Source organism: Triticum aestivum, chromosome 2B (assembly GCF_018294505.1).
Source record: "Triticum aestivum cultivar Chinese Spring chromosome 2B, IWGSC CS RefSeq v2.1, whole genome shotgun sequence".
Lineage (NCBI taxonomy): Eukaryota > Viridiplantae > Streptophyta > Magnoliopsida > Poales > Poaceae > Triticum > Triticum aestivum.
The window spans coordinates 449,391,651-449,412,020 of record NC_057798.1 but is presented as its reverse complement, the minus strand read 5'-3'; positions in this window follow the sequence as shown (position 1 = coordinate 449,412,020).

The window sequence follows — 20,370 nt, the reverse complement described above, 5'->3', positions numbered from 1 at the left end:
GTAGAACACAAGTGAGTTGTGGGCGATACAAGTCATACTGCTTACCAGCATGTCATACTTTGGTTCAGCGGTATTGTTGGATGAAGCGGCCCAGACCGACATTACGCGTACGCTTACACGAGACTGGTTTTACCGCCGTGCTTCGCACACAGGTGACTAGCGGGTGTCTGTTTCTCCATCTTCAACTGAACCGAGTGTGGCTATGCTCGGTCCTTGCGAAGGTTAAAACAGCACTAACTTGACGAACTATCGTTGTGGTTTTGATGCGTAGGTAAGAACGGTTCTTGCTCAGCCCGTAGCAGCCACGTAAAATTTGCAACAACAAAGTAGAGGACGTCTAACTTGTTTTTGCAGGGCATGTTGTGATGTGATATGGTCAAGACGTGATGCTATATTTTATTGTATGAGATGATCATGTTTTGTAACCGAAGTTATCGGCAACTGGCAGGAGCCATATGGTTGTCGCTTTATTGTATGAAATGCAAACGCCCTGTAATTGCTTTACTTTATCACTAAGCGGTAGCGATACTCGTAGAAGCAATAGATGGCGTAGTGACAACGATGCTACGATGGAGATCAAGGTGTCGCGCCAGTGAAAATGGTGATCACGACGGTGCTTCCGAGATGGAGATCACAAGCACAAGATGATGATGGCCATATCATATCACTTATATTGATTGCATGTGATGTTTATCCTTTATGCATCTTATCTTGCTTTGATTGACGGTAGCATTTTAAGATGATCTCTCACTAAATTATCAAGAAGTGTTCTCCCTGAGTATGCACCCTTGCGAAAGTTCTTCGTGCTGAGACACCACGTGATAATAGGGTGTGATAGGCTCTACATTCAAATACAACGGGTGCAAAACAGTTGCACACGCCGAATACTCAGGTTAAACTTGACGAGCCTAGCATATACAGATATGGCCTCGGAACACGGAGACCGAAAGGTCGAACGTGAATCATATAGTAGATATGATCAACATAGTGATGTTCACCATTGAAACTACTCCATCTCACTAGATGATCGGACATGGTTTAGTTGATTTGGATCACATGATCACTTAGATGACTAGAGAGATGTCTGTCTAAGTGGGAGTTCTAAAGTAATATGATTAATTGAACTTAAATTTATCATGAACTTAGTACCTAATAATATTTTGCTTGTCTATGTTTGTTGTAGATAGATGGCTCGTGCTATTGTTCCGTTGAATTTTAATGCGTTCCTTGAGAAAGCTAAGTTGAAAGATGATGGTAGCAATTAGACGGACTGGGTCCGTAACCTGAGGATTATCCTCATTGCTGCACATAAGAATTACGTCCTGGAAGCACCGCTGGGTGCCAGGCCTGCTGCAGATGCAACTGACGACATTAAGAATGTCTGGCAGAGCAAAGCTGATGACTACTCGATAGTTCAGTGTGCCATGCTTTACGACTTGGAACCGGGTCTTCAACGACGTTTTGAACGTCATGGAGCATATGAGATGTTCCAGGAGTTGAAGTTAATATTTCAAGCAAATGCCCGAATTGAGAGATATGAAGTCTCCAATAACTTCTATAGTTATAAGATGGAGGAGAATAGTTCTGTCCGTGAACACATATTCAAAATGTCTAGGTATAATAATCACTTGATTCAACTGGGAGTTAATCTTCCTGCTGATAGTGTCATTGACAGAATTCTTCAATCACTGCCACCAAGCTACAAGAGCTTCGTGATGAACTATAATATGCAAGGGATGGACAAGACTATTCCCGAGCTCTTCGCAATGTTAAAGGCTGCGGAGGTAGAAATCAAGAAGGAGCATCAAGTGTTGATGGTCAATAAGACCACCAGTTTCAAGAAAAAGGGCAAAGGGAATAAGAAGGGGAACTTCAAGAAGAACAGCAAACAAGTTGCTGCTCAAGAGAAGAAACCCAAGTCTGGACCTAAGCCTGAGACTGGGTGCTTCTACTGCAAGCAGACTGGACACTAGAAGCGGAACTGCCCCAAGTATTTGGCGGATAAGAAGGATGGCAAAGTGAACAAAGGTATATGTGATATACATGTTATTGATGTGTACCTTACTAATCCTCGCGGTAGTACCTGGGTATTTTATACTGGTTCTGTTGCTAATATTTGCAACTTGAAATAGGGACTACAGATTAGGCGAAGATTGGCTAAGGACGAGGTGACGATGCGCGTGGGAAATGGTTCCAAAGTCGATGTGATCGCGGTCGGCACGATACCTCTACATCTACCATCGGGATTAGTTTTAGACCTAAATAATTGTTATTTGGTGCCAGTGTTGAGCATGAACATTATATCTAGATCTTGTTTGATGCGAGACGGTTATTCATTTAAATCAGAGAATAATGGTTGTTCTATTTATATGAGTAATATCTTTTATGGTCATGCACACTTACAGAGTGGTCTATTTTTATTAAATCTCGATAGTAGTGATACACATATTCATAATGTTAAACCCAAAAGATGCAGAGTTGATAATGATAGTGCAACTTATTTGTGGCACTGTCGTTTAGGTCATATCGTTGTAAAGCGCATGAAGAAACTCCATACTGATGGACTTTTGGAATCACTTGATTATGAATCACTTGGTGCTTGCGAACCGTGCCTCATGGGCAAGATGACTAAAACACCGTTCTCCGGAACTATGGAGCGAGCAACTGATTTGTTGGAAATCATACATACTGATGTATGTGGTCCAATGAATATTGAGGCTCGTGGCAGGTATCGTTATTTTCTCACCTTCACAGATGATTTGAGCAGATATGGGTATATCTACTTGATGAAACACAATTCTGAAACATTTGAAAAGTTCAAAGAATTTTAGAGTGAAGTGGAAAATCATTGTAACAAGAAAATAAAATTTCTACAATCTGATCGTGGAGGAGAATATTTGAGTTACGAGTTTGGTTTACATTTGAAACAATGCGGAATAGTTTCGCAACTCACGCCACCCGGAACACCACAACGAAATGGTGTGTCCGAACGTCGTAATCGTACTTTACTGGATATGGTGCGATCTATGATGTCTCTTACTGATTCACCGCTATCGTTTTGGGGTTATGCTTTAGAGACTGCCGCATTCACGTTAAATAGGGCACCATCAAAATCCATTGAGACGACGCCTTATGAACTGTGGTTTGGCAAGAAACCAAAGTTGTCGTTTCTTAAAGTTTGGAGCTGCGATGCTTATGTGAAGAAACTTCAACCAGATAAACTCGAACCCAAATCGGAGAAATGTGTCTTCATAGGATACCCAAAAGAGACTATTGGGTACACCTTCTATCACAGATCTGAGGGCAAGATTTTCGTTGCTAAATTCGGATCCTTTCTAGAGAAGGGGTTTCTCTCGAAAGAAGTGAGTGGGAGGAGAGTAGAACTTGATGAGGTAACTATACCTGCTCCCTTATTGGAAAGTAGTTCGTCACAAGAACCGGTTCCTGTGACAACTACACCAATTAGTGATGAAGCTAATGATATTGATCAAGAAACTTCAAATCAAGTTTCTACTGAACCTCGTAGGTCTACCAGAGTAAGATCCGCACCAGAGTGGTACAGTAATCCTATTCTGGAAGTCATGTTACTTGACCATGGCAAACCTACAAACTATGAGGAAGCGATGATGAGCCCAGATTCCGCAAAATGGCTTGAAGCCGTGAAATCTGAGATAGGATCCATGTATGAGAACAAAGTATGGACTTTGGTTGACTTGCCCGATGATCGACAAGCCATTGAGAATAAATGGATCTTCAAGAAGAAGACTGACGCTGATGGTAATATAACTGTCTAGAAAGCTCGACTTGTTGCAAAAGGTTTTCGACAAGTTCAAGGGGTTGACTACGATGAGACTTTCTCACCCGTAGCGATGCTTAAGTCTGCCCGAATCATGTTAGCAATTGCCGCATTTTATGATTATGAAATTTGGCAAATGGATGTAAAAACTGCATTCCTGAATGGATTTCTGGAAGAAGAGTTGTATATGATGCAACCGGAAGGTTTTGTCGATCCAAAAGGTGCTAACAAAGTGTGAAAGCTCCAGCGATCCATTTATGGACTAGTGCAAGCATCTCAGAGTTGGAATAAACGCTTTGATAGTGTGATCAAAGCATATGGTTTTATACAGACTTTTGGAGAAGCCTGTATTTACAAGAAAGTGAGTGGGAGCTCTGTAGCATTTCTGATATTATATGTAGATGACATATTGTTAATTGGAAATGATATAGAATTTCTGGATAGCATAAAGGGATACTTGAATAAAAGTTTTTCAATGAAAGACCTCGGTGAAGCTGCTTACATATTAGGCATCAAGATCTATAGAGATAGATCAAGACGCTTAATTGGACTTTCACACAGCACATACCTTGATAAAGTTTTGAAAAAGTTCAAAATCGATCAGGCTAAGAAAGGGTTCTTGCCTGTATTGCAAGGTGTGAAGTTGAGTCAGACTCAATGCCCGACCACAGCAGAAGATAGAGAGAAAATGAAAGATGTTCCGTATGCTTCAGCCATAGGCTCTATCATGTATGCAATGTTGTGTACCAGACCTGATGTGTGCTTAGCGATAAGTTTAGCAGGGAGGTACCAAAGTAATCCAGGAGTGGATCACTGGACAGCGGTCAAGAACATCCTGAAATACCTGAAAAGGACTAAGGATATGTTTCTCATTTATGGAGGTGACAAAGAGCTAGTCATAAATGGTTACGTCGATGCAAGCTTTGACACTGATCCAGACGATTCTAAATCACAAACCGGATACATATTTTTATTAAACGGTGGAGCTGTAAGTTGGTGTAGTTCTAAACAAAGCGTCGTGGCAGGATCTACATGCGAAGCGGAGTACATAGCTGCTTCGGAAGCAGAAAATTAAGGAGTCTGGATGAAGGACTTCATTTCCGATCTAGGTGTCATACCTAGTGCATCGGGACCAATGAAGATCTTCTGTTACAATACTGGTGCAATTTGCCTTGGCAAAGGAATCCAGATTTCACAAGAGGACCAGGCACATCAAGAGACGCTTCAATTCCATCCAGGACCAAGTCCGGGTGGGAGACATAGAGATTTGCAAGATACATATGGATTTGAATGTTGCAGACCCATTGACTAAGCCTCTTCCACGAGCAAAACATGATCAGCACCAAGACTCCATGGGTGTTAGAATCATTACTTTGTAATCTAGATTATTGACTCTAGTGCAAGTGGGAGACTGAAGGAAATATGCCCTAGAGGCAATAATAAAGTTATTATTTATTTCCTCATATTATGATAAATGTTTATTATTCATGCTAGAATTGTATTAACCGGAAACATGATACATGTGTGAATACATAGATGAACTTAATGTCACTAGTATGCCTCTACTTGACTAGCTCATTAATCAAAGATGGTTATGTTTCCTAACCATAGACATGTGTTGTCATTTGATTAAAGAGATCACATCATTAGGAGAATGATGTGATTGACTTGACCCATTCCGTTAGCCAAGCACTTGATCGTTTAGTATGTTGCAATTGCTTTCTTCATGACTTATACAAAGTTCCTACAACTATGAGATTATGCAACTCCCGTTTACCGGAGGAACACTTTGTGTGCTACCAAACATCACAACGTAACTGGGTGATTATAAAGGAGCTCTACATGTGTCTCCAAAGGTAGATGTTGAGTTGGCGTACTTCGAGATTAGGTTTTGTCACTCCGATTGTCGGAGAGGTATCTCTGGGCCCTCTCGGTGATGCACATCACTATAAGCCTTGCAAGCAATGTGACCAATGCATTGGTTACAGAATGATGCATTATGTAACAAGTAAAGAGACTTGCCGGTAACGAGATTGAACTAGGTATTGAGATACCGACGATCGAATCTCGGGCAAGTAACATACCGATGACAAAGGGAACAACGTATGTTGTTATGCAGTTTGACTGATAAAGATCTTCGTAGAATATGTAGGAGCCAATATGAGCATCCAGGTTCCGCTATTGGTTATTGATCAGAAACAGTTCTAGGTCATGTCTACATAGTTCTCGAACCCGTAGGGTCCGCACGCTTAACGTTACGATGACAGTTTTATTATGAGTTTATAAGTTTTGATGTACCGAAGGTTCTTCGGAGTCCCGGATGTGATCACGGACATCACGAGGAGTCTCGAAATGGTCGAGACATAAAGATTGATATATTGGACGACTATATTCGGACACCGGAAGTGTTCCGGGTGATTTCGGAGAAAACCAGAGTGCTAGAGGGTTACCGGACCCCCCCCTGGAACTAATGGGCCTTGTTGGGCCCTCGTGGAGAAAGAGAGGGGGCGGCCAGGGCAAGAGGCGCGCCTCCTCCCCTTGAGTCCGAATAGGACAAGGAAGGGGGGGGCGGCGCCCCCCTTGCCTTACCCCTCTCCCACTCCTTCCTTCCCCCTCCTTCTTGGACTAGGAAAGGGAGGGGCAAACCTACTTGGAGTAGGTTTCCCCCTCCTAGGGCGCGCCACCCCCTTGGCCGGCCCCCTCCTCCTCCCCCCTTTATATACGGAGGAGGGGGGCACCTCTAGACACACAAGTTGATCTTCGTGATCGTTCCTTAGCCGTGTGCGGTGCCCCCTCCACCATATTCCACCTCGTTCATATCGTTGTGGTGCTTAGGCGAAGCCCCGCGTTGGTAGAACATCATCATCGTCACCACGCCGTCGTGCTGACGGAACTCATCCCCGACACCCTGCTGGATCGGAGTCCGGGGATCGTCATCGAGCTGAACGTGTGCTGAACTCGGAGGTGCCGTACGTTCAGTGCTTGGATCGGTCGGATCGTGAAGAAGTACGACTACATCAACCGCGTTGTCATAACGCTTCCGCTTTCGATCTACGAGGGTACGTGGACACATTCTCCCCTCTCGTTGCTATGCATCACCATGATATTGCGTGTGCGTAGGATTTTTTTGAAATTACTACGGTACCCAACAATGGGAGGGGCGAGAGCCCCTCCGAGATTGGATCTATCTCTCTGTTTCTGTGTTCTGGAATTCTGCCCTGGCACCGTTTCCTTTATATCTGGAGATCCGTAACTCCGATTGGACTGAAACCTTCGCCCAGATCGTTTTCCAAAAATTAGCTTTCTTGCGGCCAAAGAAGGGCATCAACCGCCTTACGGGTGGCCCACGAGATAGGAGGGTGTGCCCCCCTGGAGGAGTGGCGTGGGCCACTCTCGTGGCCACCTCGGGCACCGTTTCGCATTGATTCTTCCTCCCAAAAATCACAAATATTCCAAAATAATTCTCCGTCCGTTTTTATCCCGTTTGGATTCCGTTTGATATTGGTTTTCTGAGAAACATAAAACATGCAACAGACAGGAACTGGCACTGGGCACTGGATCAATATGTTAGTCCCAAAAATATTATAAAAATTGCCAAAAGTATATGAAAGTTGAATAATATTGGCATGGAACAATCAAAAATTATAGATATGACGGAGACGTATCAGCCGGCATTGAAGCGACGCGCCGGCCGAGAGAGCGTCGCCCGCGCCGCTTCCGGGTGTACGCGGCTACTCCATGTTCAAAGGTCGCAATAGCCGGCTACAACATGCATGTAAAAAGTTCTTGGGAGTCCGTGCTACAGCTAGTTGTCCTCCCCCAACTCGTCAATCTCTTCTAGTAGTGCTAGTAGTACTCCATGGCGCGATCCATCGACAAGCAGGCGGGAAAGTTATCGTATACTCGGTTTGCGGTGAGTGGCATGCCGAGCGACCGTGTGGGGTCAAGCCGTGGAGGAGGGTGAGACACGAACACGACAGACGTGATTTAAACCTCGGTTTTGCTCGATGGTGCGATCCAACGAAACGAAACGTTGGTTTCTCTCCGTTTCCATTTTTTCTCCGGAAAAACGGAAACTTTCCACTCCATTTTCATTCCTATTCCAAGATTGCCCCGTTACAACATTCCATCAAATACAAAGGAAAACTAACACGCATGCTGATGCATCTCAATGATTCACAGATCATAGCCAATATTTACTTCACAACTAAAGAAAAAAGTTGTGAGAGCGTGTACGAAAGAAAAACTACTGATGGGGTCACTACGACTTAAACCCTAAACCCTAAACATGATTTAATTCCCTGGCCAGGTGGAACCTGTCGAATTAAAGACGGCTGGCACCCTCGGATCATACGATGCTTTTGTGCAGTTCCACTAAAATCGACCTGAGCATCCCTGATGGCAAAGATATTGAAGAAGTGTGATTAGAATAATAGTACTGGCACTAGGTCATGAGACATAAACTCATCACAAGTAGAAGCCGGTAGAAGTAGAGAAAGATCAACATGGAGATGGAGCTACAGCAGTGGAGCAAGCCAGCTCCAAAAGGAAGATGTACTACCTGGGACATCGGGCTGTACCTAGAAGGGCGGTTGGGACGCGACATCGGCCCATACCGCGGTGACCCCCGGTAGGGACGCACCGACTGTGGGTTTTCTCCCTCGCCGATGTCGACAGCGTCTACGCAGAACATTGTTCCCTTCCCCCAGTTGCGGGATCAGGCCCATCGTTCTATGCTTGTGAAGAGAGCAACCTTAGCAAGCAGGCTTGTAGCTTAGCCTCCTGCTAGTGTATATATAGTGGTTTTCTTTTTCTCTCCATATCAACCATTTTATATTGCGTACATGTCATTCAAGAGTCAAATGGTGGTTGCTTCTTCCGACTAACTTACTGTGTGATTTGACTGCTCCTTAGTGGCCCCTACACGTACTCCCCCTACGTGTATGCAACAGTCACACGTACACATGGACGCAAAAACGTGTGCGACGCCCTAATGCATGCATGTCCGAGCACACGACAGAACACATACGGTCACGCTAAGTGCTCAACCTACACGTGCATGCACACACATACTCCGTCAGGGTGAGCTAGTGACCGTATAAACACCGGAAAATATATATACTGAGCGCAATGAGGTATTATGAAGTCCACTAACCATATTTTTACAAATATACAGTGACAGACAGTGTATTTGTCTCGTTTGAAATTAATCCATATTAACCGGAGAGGAGGCAGTATGGACTAGCATTACTTGCACACGGTGGCTCGCAGGACAAGGAGAAACTTTTGACTAATGCAAGCTCTCCCTCGCTCAGGCGGTGGACGTGCAACAGTTAATTCGGTGTCAGATTGCCAAAAGCATACACTATACTACTAGTGCTACTATTGTTCGATTTCCCGAATAGGTGAACAACCAAGCGCAAAGTTTACTAGTACTAGTACTACTAATATAGTCTATAAAGGTACATACTATACTAGTACTAGGAACTGGATGGAGGAGCGTCTGCACTCTTATTATAATTTTAAAATGTGATAAAGCAATCTTCAACACATTTGGTTCTCTTCGAGGGTTCTCGCATGTGATAATGGAAGTTGATTGCAGCGCATCTTCGTGCGAACTGTGCTTGCTGCACTTTGAATGTGGCCGAGAGCTAGCTTGATGAAACACCTCGCTTCCTACTTCTTTTTTGCGGGGTACTTTGCTACCTAGTGACCAGTGTCTTGGCTGATTGTCCTAAGAATGCTTATATATGAATAAAGCTCTCTCATTTACCCGCAATAAATATTAAGCCATATTAACCGGAAATGAGGGATTATGGACTAGCACTACTTTTTGGTGTGTCCCATCAACTCGCAGAACGAGGAGAAGCTTGCAGGACAAGGTGAAGCTTGCTTACGCCTTTTGACTAATGCAACCTATCCTCGGTGGACATGCATCAGTCCATTCGGTGTCAGATTGTCAGAGGCATACACTGTAGTACCCAACATGCAGAGTACCATCATTGTTCGACTTCACGAAGAGGCGAAGAGCCAAGCGCAGTAGTACGAGTCTAAATCAACAAGGCATGTTGGGAAAAAAGGTAGTTGTCTGGAGCATGCAACATTCCGATCATTTTGTGCAGTTCCACTAAAATAGAGCTGAGCGTCCCTGTTCCAAAGATATTAAGTGTGATTACGATAATAGAGGACTGTTGATGAAATAATAAACACATAAATAGAAGCCGGTCACCTTTGCAGTCTCTCTTAAGACTAACTAGTTGGAGAAGATTAGGCTCGGAGTTGGATGAGGAGAATAGAGAAAAACCAATCTCCCTTTGTGCAGTCGCACTGAAATGTAGAGACGTTGCCCATGTGACATTTTAGTACAACTACACAAAACACTCTTAAGAAAAAAGTGATTTGTGTAGTTCACCAAAAGGCTGCAATAGCAACAAGGTGAAATGGATAGCCCTGTTTGCAAAAAAGAGGTAGAAAGGAAACAATTACTGGCCAATAACAGTTGATGGCACATGCGACGACAAAAAAGAAGCATATTCCTTGCCCTAAGGGAAGATAACAACACGGTTGTGTTTGTCTAAAACGGTGTGAGGACGAGAATGCAATATGGAAAGTACGCTGGACGAGCTACGTTTTGGGCAAAGAACTATGGAAGATCCACATGCAGCAACGTGGGAAGACGGAGGGGATACCTGGAGGTCGTCGGGATGTAACTAGGTGAGCAGCGGCGGGCGGAATCTGCGAGCAGGTGGCGTAGGCCCTACCGCGCCGGAGCTTGGTCAGAGAGAACGGCGTGTACCGCACATCGGGACGTGCTGCCTCGGCGCCGTCGAACGGAGAAATGATGCACTTCCTCCCTTTCCCTCGGCGGACGGGATGTGGCCGGATCAGTGACCAACGGTGAGAGAGAGAGAGGCCACCGCACTCCCTTTCCCCCGGCGGACGGGATGCGGCCGGATCAGTGACCAACGGTGAGAGAGAGAGAGAGAGGCCACCGCAGCCTTGTGTGAGATACTCTGAAGAGCGACAAACCAGGCACGCAAGGCTCCATTGTATATAGTGAGCGGACTACCTTTTTCTCCATAAAAACCGTTTTATATTCTGTGTACGTGCCATTGAGCGCTATAACTTTATTTAAAAATAAAGCGGCAACGCTTCAAGTCGAACTTTGTTTCGTGTAGGCATGGTACACGACCTCCCTAGGTAAACAACCGCTACAGGCGTTCAAATTAGCACGTGGGCTGCCATTTCGTAAAGAAATGAGCTCCGCCGTGTACCCGCGCGGGTGTGGCTGGGCACGAAGCGTGAGTACGTGCACGGTGCACATATTCTCTTCTTGTATATGTACACCACCTACGTGGAGTTGTGTGAGAGAGATACAAACCTAGAGAGATATAGTGTGTGGGTTCTTGAGAGTTTTTTTTTGGAGGGGGGGTCAATCAAAAAATGTAACATATGCAATGTGTGTGAAATAGAGTCCTGGATATAACATATATATATAGGGGGCGATCCACGAGAAGAGAGTGGAGGTATCACCGGCTTGAGGTGTCCATAGAATCGAAAAGAGGGATGATGTGTGTGTGCGCGCGCGCGATCAATAAAGAGTGCCATCGAATTTGTGTGTGCCCACGTCAAAGATATAGAGTGGCTGGCCTACTGGAACGTGAGAGCGGACATGTGCAGTTTGTCTCTGTGGCATGGATACCTACCTGCAGCGCTCGACTATCAGTGTGTGGTGGGGGAAAAGGGAGGCCCAATTAATTATAGAGGTACAATGGTTGGTATATGTGTGGAGGAGGAGAGAGTCCTACCACATTGAGAAACAGTATAATAAAGCTACCTACTAGCCCTCTCAGCGATTAGAGGTCGTCAGCCATCGTTCATATCTACGGACGGATCAGATCTTCGTGTCTCTGCCCAGCGCAGGAATTAGTTCCGCCGTCCCAGCCACAAGCAACACAGTCTCGCGGGCCGCTGCTCCGGGGATTGAGCTACGGTCTCCGTCCGTAACCAGGCCTTGAGATAGAAGGCCCAGGTCCAGTCCAACGTGTAGAGGAGCGGGTCGTCCAGGTTTTCCGTCGGCAGCGCTATCCCCGGGCTGCTTCTCTTCTTCATAAAAAAGGGTTGCTTCAGTTCAAACAAAAAAAGGGCTGCTTCTCTGTTCCTAGACGCTGCGTCGCCACCGTCCTTCGTCCCGGCGGTGAGCTTCTACAGAAGATATGCTTCGGCGTCGGTGCCCTCCGCTCGCACTCCACTCTTCCTCCACATGCCCCATGGTGGTCTCTTCCTTACTTTTTTTGATGCAGTGCAGCGTTCTTCCATGGCGGCTGCGGCGGCCGCACCTGCCGTCGGCGTCCATCTCCGACTGTCTTCCTCCTGCGTTCGCCTCCATGCCTTGCAGCTATGACGCACGTCCCTCCCCATTCCATGCCTGAAACTGAAACTGCCGCCGCGCTGATGCGTAATTATCCTGTAATAATGGTGATAATTTGCATCATCACAGTTTCCTGTTCTCCTTCATATATTGCCTCACGCCATCCCTTCCTTCCCGCCTTCCATTCTCCCTCATATATATTACGCCTCCCACCATCTCTTTCTTCCTGTCTTCTGTGTCGTCTCTCACCTCCCGCTGTTGGACGGCCATGCCCGTTGCTTAGTTTCGTTCTTGCCAACCATCCATCTTCCTCCCTCTAATTATCCTTCATGTATTCATATCTACAAAACAGACATATTATTCCTCCTTACATGTTTGTGGTGCTCCTTCGTTGGGGTTCCCCGGGGTGTGCGTCACACCCAATTGCAACAATGTCTGCTGGATAGGTGCCACTGCTGTGATATTCTTTCATATGGTTTGCATGGCCTTTTCATCTTCTTTGTTTTGTTTGTTACTGTGAGTTTAATTGTGCATTTTATTCCATCCGGGCACATCCATTTTGTCTGCTCCCTTTCTTTCTGATTGTTTCAGATTTCATATAATCTATCTATGGGATGTGCTGGACCTCAATAGAATAAAAATACCTAATTGTTCCTGATTACAGGCCCATGGAACCGATGAGTGCCAGGCACGTTGAGCTAGCAGTCCAAGAAGAGTCCTGCCCCAAAGTAAGCGGGCAAGGAAAGGATTAATGAACCACTTACTATATACAATTCGATTGGGCGACCAAAAAGAACGAGTATGTTAATTCACCTCTGCTTCTGCTACTTTACAGCCATATTTATCTTACACTTGACATTTTTCCCTTGATAATTGTGTTCTGTGCTGCCATACAAACTAGGATACGAATTATTCCCTCAATACTCTGTGCGACATGCAAGAGAAAATCATGTTTGCCTCAAATTGAGGAACCAATTCAAAATGGTTCGGCTAGGGCCACTGTTTTATCCCAATGGACAACCCCATTTTGTTTGTTGCTGAGTTCATCAATGACCTTAAAGGTTTTACCAGATTACTGACCTCTGTACAAATATTTTGCAACCTACCTTTTTTGCTAATCTTGCAATCTTGCTGGTAATTCTAGCTACTGACCATGGCCGATCAAATCGGGGATCCCCGTGTTGTAGATATGTGCATTGTGATACAGTTTTCTGGTGGGAAGAAAAGAATGGATCCATAAAGATTGTAATTGGCTAAAGAGACTTGTTGAGTTCAACTGTTGCTGCCGTGGTGGCCGTGTTCGCATCCCAGCCTTCCAGACACCTTCCCCAGTCCTTGCACGCTTGATGAGGTTCAGTGGAGCCAGGAGAGTCTTGTGTTTATGAACCACATACGAGAATACAATTGCCTATTTAGTTCACATCTCTTGGAGCTCATACAGACAAAAACATCATGACGCCCACAAGCGGATATGTATTATGTCCATCACTATCGAGATACCATCTCCATTTGTCGAGTACATGGTGGTCCTGATACATTCACAACTTTTACTTGCAATCCTAAATGGCCAGAAGTTGGTGAGGCACTTTGGATTTAACCTGGACAACACCCATCAGATCGGTTGACATTGTTAATAGGGTGTACAAAATGAAGCAAGACAACATAATTGATGACATTAAAAGAGGCAAGGTTTCTGGACCTACTGTAGCAGGTACTTTTCTTTACAGAATTGCTTTTAAATCACGGATACTTCTCTGCCAAATAACACTCATCCTTCATTCTGTAGTGCTACACAGTACTGAATTCCAGAAATGAGGCTTCCCACATGTACACTGTCCTTGCTTAAAAAGAAGAGTAAAATTGATTCACTTTCCATTATCGTCTCTCTTATTAGTGCTGAGATACCTGATTTTGCTACTGATCCATTAGGATATGCGTTGGTAGTGTCAACTGATGGCATCATTCCTTCACCCAGTTTCCTTCGTACATAGGTGCTAATCTATGTTGCTTTTTTCGTGCGATTGTCTTAGGGATCATGATGTCGACTGCAGCAATGGATGATGAGTAGTGGTAGTACACGATGCAGTGTCAATAGCTCTTCAAGGTGCAAAGGAGGAGCACCTGATCCAGTCCTCGCTACTCTTTCATTGTTCTATCTAAAGAAATTGCTTAGGGAATAAGACTCTTTGTTATCCAATAGCATGCTCCAAGTTATCTTCCAAGAGATGCGAACAATCCCCAAGTTATCTGTGTATTCCTGGCAATGTGTACACAAAATTTAGAAGGGAGAATCAGAAACACAATTCAAAATAATTTAATCATATCAAATCTTCTTTTACAGTAATAATCATATCAAATCTATTACCTCCGCAGCCATGGATCCTTCTTGCTTCATCTCACAATGACCCACACGGAACTTACGTCAAGTATGGCACCAAAGAGGCATAATAAAGAGCAAATGAGCGCCCAGTTTTGAGATATTAATTACCAAGCAAAACTAATTGTAACTGAATCATTAACTTCCCACCACCCATTAAACTAACAATTATAGTTCAAACAGTAAATAAATTACAACCCTTCGCATTCATCTTAAATTAAATTAAGTAGTTTTATATGTTTTTTACAGAGTAAAACTAAGAGGAGGCAGCGATTGCTTTCACAGTATTTTACAGTATATAGTATAGTATAGGCCGTTCCAAGCCCATCCAATTGCATGTTCGGACAATTAAGGCCGGTTGTGAGGGACCATAAGATTAATCTATTGTTTTTTTTCTACGAAACTAATGTCTAAATATGTAGAAATAATTGTTCCAAGGCTAAAAAACAAAAAACAAAACCTATATATTTTTTATTATAGGAAAAATCACTACACAACATAATCATCAAATTAAGGGTAAAGACCATCATTCTTACCATTTTTCCTAACTTAGCATGGAAGAGTGTTCGAAACTAGCATGTATATTTTCAAAAGCATCTCTACTATTGCATAAACTATGAACGGGCGCGGCAACGCGCGCCTATATGTTCTAGTGTATTAAGGAGATCGATCTGCCTCATGTATTAAGGGAGATCGATCGGCATCCATGCATATGTGCAGGAGAGGAATAAGGTTGGGAGAGAGACAGAGCTAGAGTGTTGGAGGGGGTGGTGGTGGAGTGGCGTCTCACAAATGGTGGGATAGGCTTGCTAGACAAACGGAGGGCACGGCCGCAATATCAATAAGAGAGGAGATGGCTGCTTGTTGTCTGTGCACGTGCGTGTAAGAGACGGGTCAGGAGGCATGCACGAATGATGAGGGGGGATGATGTGGCTGTGGTAAGCAGACATAACTACATAGGAAGATCAATCGCCCTTTGTTAGAGAAAGGAGAGACATAACTTGTGAGGTACGTGGATCGATGGAGGGGGTAGTTAAAGTCGATCCAGGTATATGTTGGGAGATCGATCGGTATACATGCATGTGTGTGTTAGAAGCAAACGAGGCATGAGGAGAAGGATAGAGATAGAGGGATGCATGTAGGAGGTGGTACGAGAGGCATACTATATCGAGCGGGGAGGAGTGTGCGAGTACGAGAATGATGAAAAAGAGTGGTGGCAGTGAGGCATGGACGGTGACAAGAGAAGAGGGGAAGCTTGTGTTTGTGCTAGGCACACCTGGCTAGAGAGGCATATCGATCGATGTGTGCCGTAAAGAAGGAGCTGGGGGGCCTACACACACCGTGGGTGAACGACCTAAAGTGAAAAGACGAATTTGCGCCATGGAGCTAGAGAATGCTGAGGGAGGGTGAGAGGGATGCGGGCGTGTACATGCACAAGAGAAAGTTAGTGCTAGCTACAAAGATAAGAGGGTTGTGTGGGTGTAAAAGACGAATAGAGATCATGTATACTTCATTATAAAAAGCGAATTCAGATATTTGAAGAATTTATCATAGTGTTTTAAACCGACGCATGTGTGAATATATATAACGGTGATACACATGGTGTGTTTATGAACATGTTATACTACACTTAATATATTTTATCTCTACTCGTATAAGAAAACGGAGTTGTTGATGATGGTGTGCCTGCCATCCTGCATTATAGGTCGTCCGATTTATATCTGACGGATAGCAAGGAAACTATGATGGTTGAAGTTGGCAACAATCATGATTGTAGATTCTTATTGAAATAGAGAAACAAATTCAAATTTAGTTCCAATTGCAGTGGTAGTATAGACATTTCGAATGCACTAAAATGTTGGTATGAGTAGGTTACATGCATTATACAGCAAGCGAAAAAATTTAATCGGACATAACATGGATTCATACTCCCTCCTTCCATCTATATAGGGTGTAATGAGATTTTTAAGACCGCCTTTGACTATTGACAAGATTAATAGTACATGACATGCACAATGTGAAAATTATATCATTGAAAGAACCTTTCACACACGAAGTTAACGGTGTGCTTTGTGTAAGTTGCATGTCATATATCATTGCTCTAATATTTGGTCAAAGTTAGCATCGAAAAACACATTAGGCCCTATATAGATGGAAGGAGGGAGTAGCTTTGAATAGCACTTATATAGTAAAATGGGGCAAGACTCTCTCTTTGTGTGGTGTGAATAGTTTTATTTTTTTCGTTTTCTTTTTGGTTGAGGGAAGTGCGAATTGATTTGGTACGTACAAGTACAATATTACTACACGTTAGGCTTGTCCCTAAAATTCAACCCACGTCTTGTTATATCCCGAAAATTCTGATATCGTGCTCCCAAAACTGGCGCCTTCACAACCCGCGCCTTGCTATCCCGAAATTACAACACGCGCGAAAACTCCCTCCAGCCGCCAAATCCCGACATGCGAAATCCCCCTTCTAACCCTGAGCCGAAAGGGCTGCTAGTTCAAATTGGTGGGGGTACTTTTGTAAAACACCCTACATTTTGCACAAGCGCGTCCCTAAGTCATGCTTCACCCCCTCCCATCGCCCCCTTTTCGCCATTCGAAATCCCAGGCTGCCATAACCTCTCCGCTCCAGCCGCGAAACCCCACCCTCCTCCGTCCACCACGTCACCGCTGCCCAGCTGGAGCCTCTTCCCCGACGACGTCGTCCACCGCAACAGCTCGACGTCCCTCGTCCACCTCCCCGGATGAGGATCCATCGTCCATCTTGCCGTCCAGCCGGTTCAGCCGCCCCGTCCTCCACCTCCAAGGAGATGCTCCAACGATCGCCTCGTCTATCGCGGCTGCTCCATCCCCACAACGCCGCCTTAACCTGCTCCACCGGAACCGCAGCATCCTCATCGACTCCTTGGACGAAGCCGAGGCCTACTCGGCGCCACTAAAGAGGTTGTGCACTCATCGCATCGCACCTTCTCCTTAACTCGACCTCCCGGCGCCGACGGTGCTCCATCTCGCACCCCCATGGAGCGGCTACCTTGAAGCCGGCGCCGCGGGCGACATCTCCACGACGGCTCTCCCCTAGTGCGAGGCCCCTTCGGCGGTGGCGGCCATACCAGCCGGATCTGCTGCTGCTGCTCCGGCTCTCGCTCGCTCGCTCGTGCTGCTGCTGCTGCTCTGGCTCTCGCTTGATCGCTCGCTCTCCCAACTGATGCTGCTGCTCTCCCCCTCGCTCGTGTTGTTGCTCTGCTCTGATTAAGCCACACTTCAGTCGACTGAATCGACTTTTGGGTCAGTCGATTTTCAGGGTTTGGGGGGGGGGGCTCGCCGGAGTTAAGGAAGAACCACCCGCAGCGGGGACGGGGGCTCGCCGGAGAGGTACCCCACTATCTATCTTAGGGTTCAGGGTGGGGGCGGGGGCCTAGAGGGCTGGCCGGGGCGGCGGTGGCGAGTTGTTTTGGGGCGGCGAGGCGGCGCTGGGGCCGGCGGTTCGGCCGGTGGTGGCTGGCAGCTCAGGGGGTGCAGGTTGAAGATGAACTGCAGGCCCTCCCTAAACTACATGTCAAGTGCCTCTCTGCTACCATTGTATTCAGTTTCGACAGTAGCATTCAGATTCCATAGTAAATTTCAGTTTCGACAGTTAAGTTCAGAGTCAACAGTTTTTACCTCATCTGTTGTAGTCAGGTGGTTTTTGGTGATGTTAATTTTACATCCATTTTACATCATCTATTGGAGATGCTATTAGAATCCCACTTGAGATTGACGATGTATGTCTTGTGCTGCTTCAGCCTTGACGTCTTACGGCTCACCGGAGCTGCTCCAACGACAGAACGATCCATCACAATAGAGCAGTGCGCTGGACGCCGTCTACAGATTCCTCCTCCACACCTCCGACAGCCTCCTCTGCCTCAACTGCTTCAGCGACCAACCCAATGATGCTGAGGTCGACATGGCTACGGCAAAGAGGTTGTACACTTGTTGCATCACTTATTACTATACATTCACGTCGATCCATTAGGGCTATTTTGGTTCAACGAAAAAACATAGCAATAGGGAATTTTCCAATGGCACTCTACTATTCAATTATTCATGCATTTTGTTGAAAGTAATGAAGCAAAACATCCACCTGGACCTACTTCTCAAAATCCTATGCATGAAAACAAGACCAAGTGCATTAGTGCCAGAATAACATTCTAACTGTACACGCTTTCATATGGTTTCTCTTTATTTTGGCCATGTTTCTTTGCATTCCTCTGCTCTTCCAATTCATGTAAACCAGACACCCAAGTTGACAGAAATCCTGTGTTTACAAATGCTCTGTTTACCATGTGCATTTTCATATCCTATTTCGGTGTTTTTCCTATCCCTGCATTTTAAGAATCATGCAAGCCAAATGAGCCCTTACAGAGTTACTTCAGTTACAGGTACGTGTCGAAGGGAACTTTGTGTGGTTTGTCCTGCTCTTGCCGCGACGTCATCCACCTCACCTGAGCTGCTCCATCGACAGAAGCATCCACCAAACCAGACATCACGACTTCTGACCGTCTTTCGCCACCTCAGATCTCCTTCCCTGCCGTCGGCACCCACCCCAACGGCATCACCATTATCGACTCAGCAGATGAACCTGAGGAGTACACGGGTCCACAAGAGAGGTCGCACTCTTTTGTTTTTGCTTATGTTATGCATTGCTTAAACTTACCTGCTACTTTATCGTCCTATTCAGCTCTTGGACTCCCAACTCAGGTCCAAATTAATGTTCAAACTTGAGTTCTAAATTAGTTGTGGGGCACATATCGAGGCGGCAATGAATAGTATGTATGTCTAATATCTGGTTCACCTAGGGTATGCCTATGTTGTTCATCTTGGGTTGGAAACACATAGTAAAGCAATCATCATCTGTCTTTTTATTAATTTAAAGCAATCATCAGCCTGCTATCATTATTTTTGGATCCATCCACTGGTTGTTACCATCACTCTAAATTTCTGCATGCTCTCCTTACATAATCTCACCATATTTTTTTGTATGCATGTCAGATATTGTGCACAGTCATGCTGAATATGTAGAGAAAAAGAGAAGAGGTTTGCGCGGCAATACAATGTCATGCAGACATCGCTCCATGGTGGGTTCAATGGCAAACCCTCCCCACCCCTCTCCAGATTGTCATCTAGAGGAAGATATTTGTTCTCAGGTAGATTCAGATGCCGTTGACCACTCCTATTTACCCCCCAAGGTGTTTGCTCTACCTTGGCATGATGATGTTAGTCATATCATGCATATGTTGCCTTGCAGTGCCTACTTTTGACATCATATATGTCATCTGCTTAGTTTAGACATGTTCTGTAATGCCACTTGTTTAGTTTCTATATCATATATGGGAATTATGCAGTCTCATGTCTTTTAGCCAGCCATAATATATGTGAAATGTGCAATGCCATCCTGTTTAACCAGGCATCATATATTTGAATGATATCTTGCCCATCCTTTTCTTCATTACATTTCCATTTGTCGACAATGTTTGTATATTAAACTACTCTTCCTGTGAATCAGCCATTTGGGTGGGAGATGGAAAAATCTGGAGTGAAAACAAGGCCTTCAGAGCAGACAGTGCTACCTGTCGAAGCAGATCTCTTGTTGGGTCCCGATAGCTCCTCAGAGATGGATTCAGAGACAGATGACCAGTCCTATTCCCCTACTGAGGTGTATGCTCTAACTTGGCACGGTTATACTGCTCATATCATGCATACGGTGTCTTGCATTGCATAGTTTAGACATCATATACACAATATTCAACACCATGTTCTTAGTTCATACATCATATTGAATGCCCT